Below are 6,000 nucleotides of genomic sequence, written 5' to 3' on the forward strand. Positions count from 1 at the left end.
CTAATGATGACTTCATCCACAATCACCGCGACTATGAACTTGTGTAACACCGTCACATTCGCTATTGCGGCTTTGCACGTTACCTCTCCTACAACTTGGGTGTCCTCACCAGTTGCAGCCCTCAACCTTGCTCCAGGTAATGGCCTTACCTCTTAGTGACCAAATCAGATCGAATGATGGAATGTGATGCACCCGCATCCACAGTTAATACTCGCTCATGTCCGTCCTTATATCCACCAACAGTAACATTGCTTGCTTTTCTACCAATTCGCGAAATGGAGATTATGGGGCATTCAATTGCAGGAGCCAGCGCGCGCCCCTTGCTGCTGGCTCGTTTTAGTTTAACGACTGATTGGAGTTGGATTCGTCTCCTTCAGCCCTGCGTTTGCGTCCTGCTAAATTGTTGAGCCCATTGGAATTTGCACTGCAATCGCGGGCGAAGTGGCCTGGCTTTCCACATTTAAAACATTTTCCAGATCCATGCTTTTTCTCGCCCAGCAGTTGGGTTAGCTTCTTCAGCATTTCATTTGTCTCGTCCGGTGTTTCCACTTCCACTCGATGGGCTTTGTAGGCTGGTTTACTTAGGAGTGCTGCCGTTTCACGTGTCTGAGCATACGATGGATTCGCGTACGTCTCTCGCTTGGTATACATGTCCCGCATGCCGTTTATGAATCTCTGGTTTTTTACCCTTTCAAAGTGCTCACCAGATGCGTCTCCAATTGCCAAATGAGCCAACCTTTCAATCTCAGAGGCGAATTCCTGTAAAGTCCCGTTGGATTTCTGGCAGCGATTCTCCAGCTCCATCTGGTATATCTGTCTCCTGTGCTCGCTACCGTAACGTCTTTCCACTGCACCCATTAACGCATCGTAATTTTTCCTTTCACAGTCGGGAGTAGTGTGCAAGATTTCCGCTTCAGGTCCTTTCAATGCGACGAATAACGCAGCGGATTTATCCTCCATGCTCCAACGATTTGCTGTAGCCGTCTTTTCGAACTGGAGCTTAAAGACCTGGAAAGGAATCGTGCCATCAAAGGATGGGGTCTTTACCTTGGGCGCGCTCGTCGAAGCAGCTGGACGATTCAACTGCATATCTCGGAGACGACCTTCCAATTCTTCTAGCTTAGCCTCAACTTTCTCCTTAATTAGCTCTTCGATTTTGTCTTGCCGCTCCTCGATTTTATCCTGTCTCTCTCTGAGTTCCGCGTTATCTTTGAATAAATTCTGCTCTAGCTGAGTAATCTTTTCATCTAGCTGCGATGACATGTACATTTTCTGTGCTTCCAGGTGCGATTACATGTGCGTTTTCTGTGCTTCCAGCTGGGACGACAGCTGTGATGACATCTGGGACATGACGGCTAATAATGTGTTCATGTCCATAGCTGTTGATGAACTAGGAGCCTTTTGCTGTTCTTCAACCTTCCCGGATGTCTGCTGCACATCCTTCGACGAACAAGCAGCCTCATCCTTCTGTTCGTCATTCGTTGATGTCGCATCGTCCTCACGATGGAAGTCGTATTTGCCAACGTCGATACCTTCCTTTTCCATAGCCTCTCGCAGCCGTGATAGTTATTCCACTTTCCTTCCGGAGGTTGCTAAATTTCGCCTCTCCAACTCCTGCTTGAGTTCCTCAATTTTTAGATCCAGAATTTTTGCCATTTTCAGTAGTTTCTCCTCTGGGATTTATTTAACTATCCCACTTCTGACACCAATTGTTAAGATTATCCTTAAAACCTTGAGGGATTTCCCAAATATCCTTCGGTTCGTATCGCTGGATTGTTAAATAAATGCTAACGATGACCAAATTATTGTACAACAAACAATTTACAATACTCGCTGATACAGTAAAATCACTTTACAATACTTGTTAAAGCAATAACAACGCTTGTTAACACAATTAAACGTATAGCTTGCCTATTCCCAACTCAGTTCTCTGCTCACTTTACTTGTACCTTGCTGACTTGTAACTAACTCAACTCCGCTGTGTCGTGGCTATTATATACCTGCGCTCGCACTCATGGCAACTCTGGAACGTTCTAAAGCTCATCGCTCATTCTCTTTCTCTCGCTGTGTTCATCCAACTTGACGTTTATCTTTGTGGAACATTCTACGTCATTCCTCGTATTCTGCCTATTTCTCGTTGTTCGATTTGTGTTGCCGCAGTATTCGCCACAATATCCTATTTTGAATTTGATTTTTTAAACAGGTAGCAATCCTGTTAATTGTAGTTGAAAATGAAGCATTTTCAAAGCCATTTTGGATGATACCCATAGCGTAGTAATTCACTGAACTTAATTGGATTACATTTTTGACAGGTGGCAAACCATCTCATGTTCCAACCTACATATCGTCGATGCTTCGTCGCCTAAATCGCCGTTGTGGCAAAAATCAGATTTATGCATAAAAATCATAAAATCGTTATTTAAACATCAGACTTGTAAAATAACAGCTAGAGAAAATACTGCCTATCAAGGCAATACCTTCAAAGAAAATCCGTTTTTTCGCCCTACTGTAAAATTAGGGTGCCGTAAAATAGGCGGTTTTGCAATTGGTCGATGGGCGGCTTTGTAAAAACATCGACGATATCTATATATGATATCCATATTTTTATAATTAATTTAACCTATTATATGCATTGAATTTAATTTTTAATTTAAAAGGTGGCAGCCCTGTTCAAGATAGCTTCAAACTATAAGAAGCTCATCAAAACTAACAAAATATACGACGAAAATTTGCCTGAAAATATGATATTATAATAACCTTATTAATTAATTTTTAAACAGATGGTAACCCTGCCACACGTTGTTTAGAAATAAAGCCTTTTCAAAACCATTTTGATTGATACCCATATTGTAGTAATTCATTTAATTTTTTAGCAGCTGGCAATCCTTTTCATGTTCTAACCTAGATATAAACCTTCTCCTCGCCGAAATGAATACGTAGGTATCAATGTTTCTGCAATCGCACCACGATATATGGAGTCTATTAATGTCAAGCTTTAAGCAACTTTATTTTCGTAATTTCGTTTATTGTAAATATCGTAACACGTCGTTTCTAAAAAATTTGAGTTAAAACTTTTATAAAAATAATTTTGGGCGTCTAAATCGGCCAAATACCCCTATGTGTGTCGCGTTATTATTTACAAATATCCCGATACATTTAGCGACAAAAACGATTATGCATAAGTGGTAAAAGTTGGAGAATCACACAAAAATTTGGAAAACACAGTTTCAGTAAATACTAGACTTTTTTAACGGGAAAAAATTATGTTACGTTTTTACGTATGTTAAGATAGCCAATACGCGTTTGTGTGTTTACGTGCCGACGTAGCGTCTACGTGCGTAAATATGTCAGCGCATAGAATTAAAGCGAGGGGTTGAAGTCAAATCGAAGTGATGTTGTTTTTGTTTTCTTCGCTAGTCTCGTCACTTTGCCGGCCGCTCATATGTGTGTAAGTTTGTACGTGTGATAAGCTACAATGCAAAAAGGCGACTTAGGCAGTCTGCACACGGTTCGTATAGCTTTAGATGTGTATAAAATTTTTTATGCAGCAACGATTCCTCTACGCCTCAAGATCTGCACACGAAGGAACTTCAAAGCGTCAAAGTATCAGGCAAAAAATGTTACATGATGCAAAATTATTTTTCTTTAACTAATTTTCAGTTATTTTTCTATTATTTGCACGAATTTTATTGTTTTTTTGTTTTGTTTTTTTTTTTTATAAAATGCATGCACGCACACGGAAAGTTGTAAAAAAACTTCTTTCTCTTTTCTAAGCGTATGTACGCCTAGATACTAGCACTGCTGTACGCCAAGCGATTTGCAGCTAGCTTGCTTTAACGCATTCGTTAAGCTGACGATTCGTATACAGCCCTCCATTTAAATGCACGTGTGCGGCATCAAAGCGTAAAACTTGCGTATGTAGCATCTAGGGATGTTGCGAATGTGGAATTTTAGATATCCGCGGACGCGAATGCGGATGCGAATGTCTAACAGCTAACATCCGCGGATGCGGATGCGAATGCGGATGTCAAGTATTTTTAAGAAAAAATTAGAACCTAGCATAATGGCGAGATTGTTGTTTAAACAGCGCTTATACTATGTTCAAATTGACGAGCTAAACATGTTAAATGGGCTTGAAACAGTTAAATGAACAAAACATGTTCATAAACAAGTTAAATCGCATGCAATTGTTGTTGGAAAATTGAAGCAGTTAAATCATTTAACTCGTTTGAAAGCCAGTTCAGCGCAGAGAAAGACCCAAAAGCTTCCAATTGACACGCCAACACTCAAAAAATTTATATTCAGAAAATTATAATTAAAAATTAAATAAAAAATTAAAAATTATCAAAAAATATCAAAATTGTATGCATGTCTGCCCGCCTAAAAAGAGGCCCAGGCGGTAATTAGTTATTTTCCATGAGGTCTCATCGTACGCAGAGATAAATAGTGCATACGAACTAAACATTTTGAAGTCTCTAAGTTATCCGTATGCGTTAATATCATGAAGCAGACATTCGCACAAAACAAATTGAAACACAAAAACTTGATTTTGAATATTTTTTTCGAATTTTTATTGGTAATCAAACAACCATCAAAGTTAACTCCAAATGTTCAATGTAGACGATTGTGTTTACCAAAAAGCTCTTTTCCATTTAACAAGTTAAATGGAGCCAATTTGAACGTAGTATTACAAGCCAAACCAAATACATGTCAGGTTTTTCTAAAGATTTTTTAAAAATAATTCTTCATTCCCATTCCTTTGGCTATTTCAGAATTTGGGGAATATTTCTTTTCTTTTCTCTTCGCTTTTTTTCTTTTGCGTCTAGTAGTTTTTTTTAAAGATTGGTACAAAAAAATCATAAGAAAGAAACCAACGCAGGTATTTAAAGCACAGAAAAAAATAGTATTAAAAGGACTGTGTTCTCTTTGAGTACGTCAAAGGTCAAGTAGAAGTGGGAACTTGTATGACTGCCCATTGATAGCTCGGTTATATCTAAACGTGTAAATGCCTTCATTGTGTATGGAAAATCGCTTTATTTACGAGGTTTACGCGGTAAAGAAGGCATTTACGCGTTTCCATGAATACTCATAATATGTTTAAAGACATTTTTATCAAAGCTGATAAATATGACATTTGCAGTGTTGCCGCGCATTATTTTTAAAAGGCTAAAAAAGAGCTAAAAAAAAGTCGTTGTGGCTAAAAATGGTAGCTAAAATTTTTTACTTACATACACTGAGAAAAAAAACGCGTTGTAAGAAAAAAAATTTTATTTGATTACCGTTTAAAAATGTTCGTTTTTGAATCAAGTGAGAAGTCTTAACAAAATGGATTTTTTCATTATACATACACTACGTATAATGGAAATATTCAAATCAAATACGCCCATATTAAAATGAAGCATTTTCACTGCACGAAAGCATATATGTATACAAAGCATGCAAAGCGGTGACAACACATACATACATACATATGTACATACATACATGGTACGACATCATGCACTAATCGCGCGCTGTGATGTTGATTCAAACTCAACATTTGAAAACACATTTACATGTATGGCTGTAGCTGAGTGTGCAAAGACGCTTGATACAATTGGTTGCTGCTACCAAGAGCGTCCGGGTTCAATTACCATCAGACGGAAAATAAAATTAAATTTTTTTCTTCTTAATTTTAATTTCGTATAACGAAAAAGCATCTGTGCACTTCGCAACGACATATTTTATATCGTACATACTCAAATTTAAAACGAGTTGGGTTGGTGCTCTTTCATATGCGTATTTTTTTAAATTTAGCACGTTTTTTTTTTAATTCTAAAATTTTTTTCCCCCAGTGTATGCATATATAAGAATACACGTAAACATTTTCAATAAGTAATGTTATATAAAAACAATGAACTTTGGAAAAAAAGCTAATATTTTATCCAACCAAAAACCTTTTTGTACCAGCTGCTTGCTGGTTCCATCAAGTGATTGTACCATCAGGCTCGAAGCATATAA

Source organism: Rhagoletis pomonella, unplaced genomic scaffold (assembly GCF_013731165.1).
Source record: "Rhagoletis pomonella isolate Grant_MI unplaced genomic scaffold, Rhpom_1.0 Rhpom_scaffold_00003, whole genome shotgun sequence".
Taxonomy (NCBI): Eukaryota; Metazoa; Arthropoda; class Insecta; order Diptera; family Tephritidae; genus Rhagoletis; species Rhagoletis pomonella.